The following is a 12446-nucleotide window of genomic DNA, read 5'->3' as shown; positions in this document are numbered from 1 at the left end:
ATGTGTCATAGATAGAAAAGGCTAATGAATTAATTAAATGAATAAATATTTATTTAATTAATAGAAGAAGTGAGATCAATTAAATAAATAAGATATTTATTTAATTTAGGAAAAGGATAATTTAAATAAATAAATAAATTTATTTAAATGAGAAATAAGGCTAGAAGAGGATAAATGATTTAATTAAATAAATAAAGATTTATTTAATTAATAGAAGAATTAGGCTTAGATAATTAAATAAATAAAATACTTATTTAATTAGACATGACAATTTTAGGTGTCTACATTACTTTAGTAATATATTTGAGAAAAAGAAGAACATAATTAATGAACTGCAAGCCATCCAAAATAAAATGGAAGAACAACAGGATGTGGAGGAGGACTCCAAGGAGGAATTGGATATGAGAAATCAGTGGCTTATTCTCAATAGAAAAGAAGAACTGTTCTAGAAAAAATAATGAGGCTCTAGTGGTAAAGGAAGGGGATAAGAATATAAATTTTTCCATCAATCCAATATGAAACATAGAAATTGAAATAAAATAAGATATCTTCTAAGAGAGGATGGAACCAAGGTGGAGGATGAAGAGGATATGGCATCCCTTTTCATTGGCTCTTTTAAACCTAATCAACTTTTGATTCATGGGGCAAATCAAGATATGAACAATATGCTAGATTTAATACCTAGAGTTATTGAGGATTTGGATCTCTTGGACCTCAACAAAAGAGTTACCATGCAGGAGGTGAAGACTGCTCTTTTCTCCTTCTCTCCTAATAATTCCCTCGGCCCTGATGGATTTTTGCTTGCCTTTTTCAAGACTTCTAGGATATAGTTGGGAGTGACTTATTCAATGATGTCAAAGACTTATTCAGAACAGGTAATCTCCTTAAATAACTAAATGCAACCTTTGTTGCTTTAATTCCGAAGAATGACAATGCTATCTCCACCAAAGATTTTAGGCCTATCAGTTTATGCAATACTGTTTACAAAATTATCTCCAAAACCATGGTCAACAAAATAAAACCTCTGCTTGATAAAATGATCTCCAAGCACCAGAAAGGTTTTATGGAAGGAAGACACATGTTTTAGATGTGGTCATGGTGTCCCATGAGCCTGTTTACTCCATGGATAGCAACAAGAAACATTTGATGGCTTTAAAACTGGATATTTCTAAAGCCTATGATAGAGTGTCCTAGGAATTTCTCCTTGAAGTCCTTAAGAGATATGGGTTTAAGGTTAGATTCTTAGATTTGATTGAGCAATGTGTTTACACTCCTAAGTTCTTGATCCTCCTTAATGGCTGCCCAAGGGGCTACTTTTTCCATGGAAAAGGGATATGACAAGGTGACCCCCTCTCCCCCTACCTTTTCATCATTGTTTCTAAAGTGTTAGGGAGAAATATTGAAAATCTTAAATGATAGGGTTCTCTAAAAGGTTTTAAAGCTGCTTCATCCCTAAACCCTACCACCCATCAACAATTTGTTGACGATACCATCATCTTTGGTGAATATTTTGTCTCTGAGGCAAAGAAATAGAAAAAGACCTTGGACATATATTCTATCATCTCAGGCCAACACATAAACTTTATTAAGAGAAAATTATTATTTTTAAATGTCAAACCCACCCTCCAAGCCAAAACATCCTCCATTCTTGGTTGCCAAATTTCCACCCTCCCAGACTCTTATCTTGGGTTGTCCCTTGTCTCCAACCGTCCTAATATGAAAAATTGGAATGGCTTTGTTAAGAGATTTCAAAATAAGTTGGCTAGTGGGAAAGGGAAACTTCTCATCTTGGAAGGCAATATACAACTTGTTAAATCTTTCCTTCAAAATATGCCCATTTATTATCTCTCTCTATTCAAGATAGCTAGGCTGGTTGTTGAAAAAAATTAAAAGGATCCAAAGGAGGTTCCTATGGTTAGGTATGGAAGAAAAAAATAGACTTTCCTTGGTCTCCTGGGATAAAGTGTGCAAACCTTGGAATTTTGGTGGATTGGGCATAAGAAAAATTAAAACTTTTAATAAACCTCTTATTTTTAAAATAGGTTGGCAATTAATTGAGGAACAAAAAGACTAGACTGAAATTTTGAAAGCCAAATACTTCTCGGGTAACAATAGGGAAAAATTTATCAGTCAAGAGGAGATACCCATGGGCTCCACCATTTGGAATAGTGTGGCTAAAACTAGACATGACATCAAAAGAAATGGCAAGATGATTATAGGAAATGGAAGAAAGACTAAGTTCTGCAAAGACATTTGGATGCTTGGACAGTCTCTGGATTCCCTCCCACACTTGAAGAATATTAAGAAGTTCCTAAGATGTCATTGGGGGGGAAAGGTACATGATTTCATAACTTGGAATAGGGGATATGCTTCCTGTATTGATTTGAGTAGAATTGTTTCCTTTGGACTAAAAGTTCCGTCCACCTCTAGAAGGCTAATCTTGGAGGAAGAAACCAACCTCACTTCCATGCTTCCTAATTGTTCTCTTTACACTCCTAGTGGGGAGGATGAATGAATATGGAAAAGGAGTGTGTTAGGGAATTTCACTATTAAGTCTGCCTACCACCTTTTGGAGGAAAATAATGACAGAGATTTAATATGGAAGGCAATATGGATCAAGGGGCTAATCCAAAAAATTAACTATTTTTGGTGGATGACTGCTCATGGTCGAATTCTTACTATTGACAACCTAAATAAAAGGGGTTTTTCTCTGGTCAATAGGTGTGAACTCTGTTATATGGACTCAGAAAGAAGTGAACACAATATTTTACATTGCATCTTTTCTCGGGACATATGGGAAGAAATGTGGAAGAAGCTTAACTTTAATTGGGTACAACTTAACTCTTTCAAAGATTTCCTTGAGGTGTGGAAGTTATCCCCTTACTCTCACCCGATTGCCAAGTGCATTTGGCATCAAACTCCCCCCTTTCTTGCTTGGAACATCTAGAAAGAATGGAACAACATGATATTCAGACAAGAGAAGAGCAGAAACAAAATCCTAGCCACCATCATTATACAAAAGATTAAGGAAAATATTAATCCGAAATATATTGGTTCCTCCAAAATCCTACCCTCTCTTCTGGATCTCTGACTAAAACAGTTTTGGGGAATTCGACACAACTTTTTTAATGTTAATTGGCAAAGAATGATCTTGAGAAATTCTTGTTTATGGCAACCTCTTGAAATGGGATGGATTAAGTGTAACTTTGATGGTTGTTCTAAAGGCAATCCTAGGATCTTGGGGGCAAGAGGCTTAATTTGTGATCATAAGGGCTTCTTGTTAGTTAGGTTTGGCTTAGGTCTGGGGAGAAATACTAACAATAAGGCAGAAGCTTGGGCCACCTACATGGGTCATCAGAGAATATATGATTTCACTAGAAGGAATGTAATTCTGGAAGGAGATTCCAAACTTATTATTGACTGTCTCAATAATGTCATTTCTCCTTTGTGGGAGATCAGAGAGATAGTTGGTAAATGTAAATAGTAGGTGGAATTGTTTGAAGACATTAGAATACAACATGTCTATAGAGAAGGCAATAGGTTGGCTAACCTCATTGCAAATCAAAGTCTTCATATGCCGGATTGGTAGGTCTTGAATTTGAGAACAACTTTAGAGAATTGAAAGAAATACTTGCGTAGGAAAGAGGAATCATAAAAATATGGCAGGAAGTGGGACTACTGAGCCATTGGAATGATATATTTTAATTTATTTTATGCCCGTGCTCTCAAATATTTTGAATTGTCCGTTTGGCCCACATAGGTGGAGGGCATACAAGGTGATGACTCAGTGCCTAGACGATTGGGGACTCTTCTATAGTTGGATGGCCTATGTAGCTAATGACCTAGATAGGAACATTCTTGATAAAAGAATGATGGTGAGAGATGATGACTATGATTGGATTTGGGAAGATAAGGTATTAATTAGAAGGGCTGTGAAAAGGAGTGATTTTTCCTTTTCTACAAACACAAAAAGGAGTGATTTTTACATTGCCTTTATGGGAAATGATTACCTCGGGTGTCGCACATGCGAGAAATATCATTTGAGTGATATCAGGAAAGGCATTTTTAAATTCATCCCTTCCAAAAGAAGCCAGAGTTATCAATTTTTCTTCCTTCTACTTGGTCTCTTTCATAGAGTCTGGTATAGTTTTGCTCTTTCCAGTGTCAAGACGGGGGCCTTCTAAAACATACTGAACTAAGAAACTGTGTGGACTTGAGAGATAATAGAGAGCTATGGGATCTCTTTCAAATCACGAGTTTCACTCCTTTTTTCTTGGCCTTGAAGGGCCACAATAAGGAGCTCTTGGCCAAGGTTTTCAATTCTTGGCAGAACGGTGTAGTTACAGTTGGAAGAATCACCTTTACTATGTTGTCGAAGTACATTATGGAGGTGACGAGCTTACAGAATGAAGGAGAGAAATTTGAGAAGAAGATCATGGGAGATTACAAAGGTTACATGAAGAGATTCTTTGAGAAAGGTGAAAAACCGGTTCCATTTCAAAATGGGTATGACTTTTTGGCCCTTCCCAAGCCTTTCCCTTTGATCAGTTATCGTGTAATAAAATAGTTTACCTTAGAGGGCTATTATCCTACTATCCATGGCTACCATTTTCCCATTTTGAACCACAAAAGAAACCATGTTAAAATCAATATGCCGTTCTATATGTTTTCATCCCTTAGTGCTTGAATTCAAAATGGGGCAAACCCACCTTTACACCAAGGTTTAATTTACATAATATACAAATATGTAGTGGACCATACCCCCACCATGAGTTGTATTTCTCTAGCCTCTAGTAGTGAGGGTAGCTGCAAGAAAACCACTAAACAAACCCCCAGTTTAACCCTTGAGAAACCTAAGGATGCACCTAACCTCTCTTTTCTAGTTAAAAACATGAGTAAAAGCCCTATTGTGACCTTGTAAATGAATTCCCTTGAGCTGGCCTTGTTGGACCTAATCCCTGACAAGAGGAAAATTTAAATGCCAAGAAACACCCTGAGAAAAGCGAAGAGGTTTGGTAGTGAGTCGGCGAGAAAGAGAATTACCTTTGACCCGGAGATACAAAATTCCAAAGATGAAGGTGTGAAGGGAATGTATTTGGAAAAAATTAAGAGAAGCTAAGGGGAAATAATGTCTTCTAGGCTTTGAGATAAACAGAGGAAAAAGCCTATCAAGAGTGAAGAAAATAGGAATAATACTACCTTTTATGAAATTTATGATCTGAAAGATGAGGGAGACTCAAAGGACAATTCTGAGGATGAAGATGTTTAGGCGGAGGAAGAGGAACCGACTAGAAGCCCCAATGAGGACCTAGAAGAAGAAGAGGAAGAAGAAGAAAAGAACGACAAGTCGAAAAGTGAGCATGAGTCTCCTTTCAAAAACCCCAATAGCCTTGAGACCTTTGAGGAAACAGAAATGATGTCGTGTTCGCTTATGAGGACGGTCCAAGAGGCTAACAAAAACTTGGAGGAGAAATTGAATGAAATGAAAAAAAAAGTGGCCATGTTGGAGAAGAACTATGAGGAATAGGAAAGGAAGGTGAAACATTTGTGTGATGCTTTCAATGCCCTATGCACTATCATAGATTGGGTAATGAAGAATGCAGTCCTAGGCACGATATCTGGTCAAGGTTGATTGAAGAAAATCAGAAAGAAGAAGGACAAGAAGGGTGCAAGGGAGATGACCAATGAGGAGGAAGAAGATCAACAAGAGACCTAGATGCAGAACTTAGGCAAACTCAAGCAGGACTAGAATCTGATCAAGAAGGAGTAATGGTCATTTTGCTTCCTCTGTTTAACCGTTTTTGTTATTTTTTGCAGCTGGTGGTATTTTGGGGCTTGCGTGCCCACTTTGAAAGACTTAATGTTAATTAATTATGCTAAGACTAGTTCATTAAAGGTTGATAAGGATAATGCTGGTAACAACATTAGTAGTATGATTTTATGGCAACAACTACTATGATACTTCTGTAATTAGTAATAGGAATGATACTAGTATCCATAGAAATAGTTTCAGTGGCATGAATTTTTTTATCATTTTTTATGAGAACTCGTATCCTACTGCTAGCTATTTTATAGTTATTGAATGGTTAATTTTGTAACACTGTATCTCTTTTCGGCTAGGGTTGTCTCCCTGCTAATCTAATAAATAATAAAACTATCATATGACTCTAGATTCCATCTAGCTAAGTATAACACATTTATATAATATATAACAATTAGACATTATGAACTCATAAAGCAAGTAGTGATTTTGTATTACTTTTGTCAAAAAATATATTAATCAAATAGATATTTCATGATGGAAATTTATATTGTATGCTCACACACCTGAATCTCAAATTGGTGTCATGAATTATAATTTCACATTCAAACTCACAAGATAGTTTAATAAATTAAGTATGTACATACATTTGAGAACTAATAATCAAGTTAATCATGCCATTTGAGAACTAATATTATGTTTAAATACAAAAAAATATCACATGACTCTAGATTCTCTCTAGCTAAGTATAACACATCTATGTAATTTATAATAATTAGACATTGTGAAATCATATTGCAAGTAGTGATTTTTTAGTACTTTTATCAAAAATTATATTATCAAATGCCTATTTCATGATGAAAATGTGTATCATATATTAAACACAGTTTTTGAACACAAGTTGCTATGCTACAACAAAAATAAAATTATTTTCATAATTTAATTTTTATTGATTCAAACCAATTACATCTTGTCTCTCGATATAGAGGTTTACTCTTCATCTTGACATGGATCAAACTTTCTTGTTGAAAATTTGAGGGAACTCATTATAGAGTTAGCATGGCCTAAAAATAGATAAAAAATTCAATTATTTTTTCTTCACGCATTTAGTGTGTAAAATTAGAGCACATTTAATAATTCATGAAAACTAATAATCTTAAATTAAAACTAAATATAGCATTGCAATGAATGGCATGGACAACGGGATAAGGATCTTCAAATGATATAGTAGAACTAGAGTGAAAGGAATGCATGCCATTGTATACCAGCACAACATATCAACATTCCGATAAATAAACACCACATATAATATAATAGTATGCATTTTATGCAATTCAACTATCCTTTACTTCAAATATGATTTGGAATATTAAATCAACAACAAAAAATGCACAACTCATTTCTCTTGTTTTGCTTTTATGTACTTGATTATATGATTGCATACAAAGATGATGTTGAAATGGTTGAATGGATTGCAATACTGAGAGGGGTGGCGGGGGGGGGGAGGGGGGGCGTGGTGAATCAGTATTCCCACACTTCTAAAAAATTTTACTGATAAATTAACCTTATCAATTAATCTCATCAACATGAATCAGCAAATGCAGAATAAGTAAATAAACAACCGCAAAAGGAACATCAGATTTTTATACGTGGAAAACCCGAATGGGAAAAATCACGAAGAGGGTTAGCTCTCAAGATAAATGTAACCAGTTACATGCTGTATACAAAATGGGGTGGCTCACTACTAGATTACAATGCGGCTCACTACCGAAAAAATAATAAGGCTCACTACCATAATGATCACCGTAAGAAAAAAGAATGAACTGAATAAAATTGCATCTCTAAATGCATGAGTTTAGCTCCAATATAAGCTCAGATATAACAAAACATTTCATAGTAGATCCGATGAAGGATCTCTACGGCCACTTTCTCTAATCTGCTAATCTCAACTTATTATCACAGATCTAGTAAAGGATTACTGTAACACTGCGCTTTGTCCACAACTTTGTCACTCACATGCTTCTTACTCTACTATTCACCACACACCACCTTATTGTTCTTTCTCATATCTGCCTATCTTCTATATCTATATATATATTGGTAATCACATACATCGAGATAATATTTCGACCAAGCATAAGTGATTTATACAATAATACATTGCTCGGATCAACACGTTACCAAAACATGCCTTAACCATAAAACAAGATAACCAAGTTGGTCTTCACTGATCTTCTACACGCTTCATTGACGGAACCATACGTCTCAATTATCGGGATAAAACAAGAGTCTATCGGACCCATAGATACGGATCCATAAGCATAACTCCAAGCATAACAAGTTCTAACTTCAAGATACAGGTGCCACAAATTTCAAAATATAAAATTCGTAGCTAATAATTCAACGGACATAACTGATATTGAAACTAGATACAAACCATGATAAGCAAAAAACAAGATTTCTAGAGAAGATGATTTTTTTATAAATGACTCTAGTAGATTGTACATGCCTTACTGTTTCATATCACATACATACCTATCTTCCACCACTGCACAACATCACATACACACCTATCTTCCACTGTTTCTCAACAAGCCTCATCTGGTCCAACCAGATTACCGGGTTTTGACATCAATGACAACAATGGCAAAATTCATACAAGTCTAACAGATGAATAATTGGTGACCCAATGTTTCTTATCCTACTCCTATTCCTAAATCTTTCTCTAATAGTGGTCCTTACCCATTATTGTCCCTTGATGCACTTGTCCTTGAACGTTACATTGATAAATGTTTTGTTTGGGCTTAATATCAAGATAAATTGAATGTTCTTATTCGTAGCACATGAACTATGTTTTAAAAATTCAAATTATGTTTTACAAAATCAATAAATGCTATTACAATTATTGAAACATGTTCAAATATTGATTCCTCTCTCCCAATTTCAAACACTCATGTACACACATGGAGTCCTCACATGTCACAAACCTTGATCTCTTGATAATTTATAATAAATGAAAGAATATGAGGAGATAGTTTGACCATTAAAACATGACAGATAAATTCAAGTTTGAAATATTCTATAGATTTGAATGTCATCAAATCGAGCATTCCTAGTTATGATAAAGATTCTTGTTTATTCAGAGAATTGATAATTTAGTATGCACATACACTAGGTTATTATTGTTTTACTACTATTAGTGTCAATATTTCAATTAGTATGTTATCTCCTTGGTTCTTTTTTGTCTATAATTTCTTATTCTTTTGAAAGTTAGTGATAGCATTTTGATGTTTGTACTCCATTTGTAGAGTTTGAGATAGAATTTAATGCCTAACATCACTTTACAATTTCAAATCTCAGACTATGAAATTCCAAGTCCCCCGCCAGTGCAACCCTTCAAACACGTCATAACAAAAATGACAAGTCAATCATGATTCTTGTGTATTATAATTTATAAATAATTTCAAGACAATGAGGTAGAAGACAACAAATGAAGTCAAGCTTGAAATCTACCAGATACTTGAAAATCGCGGTGATGAAATTTACAGAATGAATTAAAAATAATAATATATGATGTTGGGTGAGTCACAATCAACATCATTTTATCCGTTTACAACAAGAGCTGCTCTGCAGAGCAGAGAAGTTCCTGCCAGAGGCTGGAAAAACAGTTCTGGTATTGGTGTTGTCTGATGTGTTTGTGTATATATGATATTCAACTGTAGGCGAAGCATCCAAAGACTCTTTATCCAAACTGTTTTCCATAGTTGTGAAATCATTGTCCGGGTAATCAAATCCATTGCGCTCGGTTTCAGAACTTTGATAGCTTTGGCTTGTCCATATTGAATGTCAAAATGCTTCTCCTGCTCCCTGTTTGTTTCTAGTGTAGATCTGAAAACTTCTATGTGCACACTTTCCATTTGGGCCAATCAATATATGCATAGCTTCTGTGGATCCGTTTGCATTAGCTCCATTTCTCTAACTACAAAACTATCATTGAACACATTGACTAAGAACTGATTTTAGCTCCATTTCTCTAACTACAAAACTATCATTGAACACATTGACTCTGTGCTTCTGAATAGGCATGAGCATTTATGAAAAAGAGAAACTATCTACTGTATTGTTGTAGTTTGCAACTTACAAAACAAAACACTAAAATGTACATGAATCACCTAATGGAACATGTTTTTCGATAGGGATAGAAAAGTAACAACCCCATTGAATAATCATATTTTATGAGAGCAATTTCAAATTGACTAGAGACCAAATAAACTGTATAAAGAAATATAGAAAGAATTTGTACTTCACGGCCGCTTGATGTTTCGGTATTTCCTCTCTCAATCTATAATGCCATTTGCCATGATTTTCACTTGGTTAGGGGCTAGAGGGAGATAGCAAGCATTGGAGCATATAAAAAAGCTTAAATCAAGATACTTTACACAATTTGCATCTAAGATCAAATTCTTAATAATTACCGCTTGACAGACTATGAATAAAAAATTTGCATCTAAGATCAAATTCTTAATAATTACCGCTTGACAGACCATGAATAAAAAATTCAGAGCATTTTGGCTTTATTGCAAGAATCATGGACTCTTATTTAAAGACCAAAACAATTTACAGATTAGCTTTCATTATCTGCAAACAAATATGATAAATATGCATCCAAAAAGCAGCATTGCGCAATGACTCTTAATTCCAGGATATTACTTTTCATAGGCTAACCTTGATCAATTGAAATATGTCCATATATGACCAGCAAAACTGCCAAGAGTTTTGTCAATACAGTACATACATATATGATAAGAAATCATATCCTAAAAATTAGTACGTAAACTATTACATATTAAGAATTAATCCTAGATCGACAGTTCAAATTCTATCCACTCTATCATATCAATTTCCACCCCATCATATCAATAGATACAGAAATTTATCTCTGATGTTGGATAACGATGTTCTTTGAGGGAGCAACCTGACACTTTAACATCTAATTCCCCTAAAGGTTATAGCTTTCCTTTTAGTAGGACTTGACATTCTAATCATTTTATTTGTTCAAACACCAATGCCTCCTATTGTTTCTGCTCTTTCACAGTTTATATAAACTTCAAATTTTTTACTTTGCAGCCAAGATTTGGAATTCCTTGAAACCATATTTGTTAGAAATATTTGGAAAGTGGCCAATTGATTTGAGAATTTATTACAGAGCAGGTTCTATGTCAGAGGTTGGTTACCAATTCAACTCCATTCCACAACACTAAATCTAAAAGAGTGGTAAAATTGGGAACAATGGTCTGGGCATGATTTTGAAAGTAAAAAATGAAACATCTTATGCTATAATGTGTGTCCCCAACTATGGTTACATTAACAATATGACTACTTGGTTAATGGTTCCCAATCAAATCACTTTTTCTGTTAGAAGTAAACCACAATATCATGGAATTACAGAGAGCTCTAAGAGAAGTTGGATATAAAACAGGGGAAAATCCTAAAGACAAACTCAAACACCCAATCAAAATATGCACACATTTGCAATGTGACTAACAAGTTTAGAACACCCGATTTCTTCCATTTCAAGTAAACAAATACTCAATTATAAAGCACACTAAAAAAACATATAGAAAACAAGGGAAAGAAATTACAAAATGAAAAATAAACCATATACTTGCCGCATGGGGGGAATTTGTAAGCTGATGGTCTGCTTATCAATTGATCCAAATGTTCAATGTGCAAGAAAAGATGGACCCAGATTTTGAACAGCACAGAAATTATCACTTCTATAAGAGGGGAAGGGAGCATTCCGTTGTACCATTTATGTTCAAAGGAAGGAAATAGTTCTAAACATCATCCACCACATTTCATTCTCTAGGACTGGTTGTTAACTAAAATCTTCTTAACCGATCAATCTTTTTTCATATTAAAACAACAAAGGGAATCACCCATGACAAGCTCGATTTTGAGATAAGTCATGAAACCACACAGACACAGATAACCATCGAAAACAAACAATACACATTTCTTCATAATCTACTATTAAATAAGGGGAGCTGGTAATGAATACTGATACATAATAAATAGTAATACCTGTAGTAAAGAGCTTGTGAGAGCTCCTCCCACCAGTCTGACTCAGTATTGTTCATGGAGGCTTCTGTTGCAAAACCACCATCTCTTCTCCTTTTCTTGCTAAATTTTCTTGGAGGTGCCATGGGAAATAAAATATACAGATCTGAGACAAGCCAAAGATTGAACAACAATTATATGCGCGGATGAAAAGTAATGCCAACTGAGGTTGCAAAAAGATTGGGTAAGAAAAATAATAAATGGATGCTAACCATGCCACCTATTATGGTCTTGAATTTGACTCGTCCTCCAATTGAAAAATCAATGGAATGAACTAGACAGTGTGCTGCTAGGTATTGATCCGTATCTGACCTTAGCAATGAATGCCCTTGCTTACGCATCTTCTCCGACTAGGTATGGTTATGCTTCTGCTACAACTGTAGAATTGATCACTTGTTGAATCCCTGGATTGTTACCTGCAAACGACGCAAACCATATTCTTAGTTTATTACTCTGTCTCAGAGGTGCCGCTGCCCCACTGAAAATGGTGCGTCTCAAAGGAATTTTGAGGGATGTAACAACTATAATGGAAAATGTTGAAACATAGATAAGGCATGTGTTCTAT

Source organism: Cryptomeria japonica, chromosome 7 (assembly GCF_030272615.1).
Source record: "Cryptomeria japonica chromosome 7, Sugi_1.0, whole genome shotgun sequence".
NCBI classification, from domain to species: domain Eukaryota; kingdom Viridiplantae; phylum Streptophyta; class Pinopsida; order Cupressales; family Cupressaceae; genus Cryptomeria; species Cryptomeria japonica.
This window is presented reverse-complemented; position numbering follows the sequence as displayed.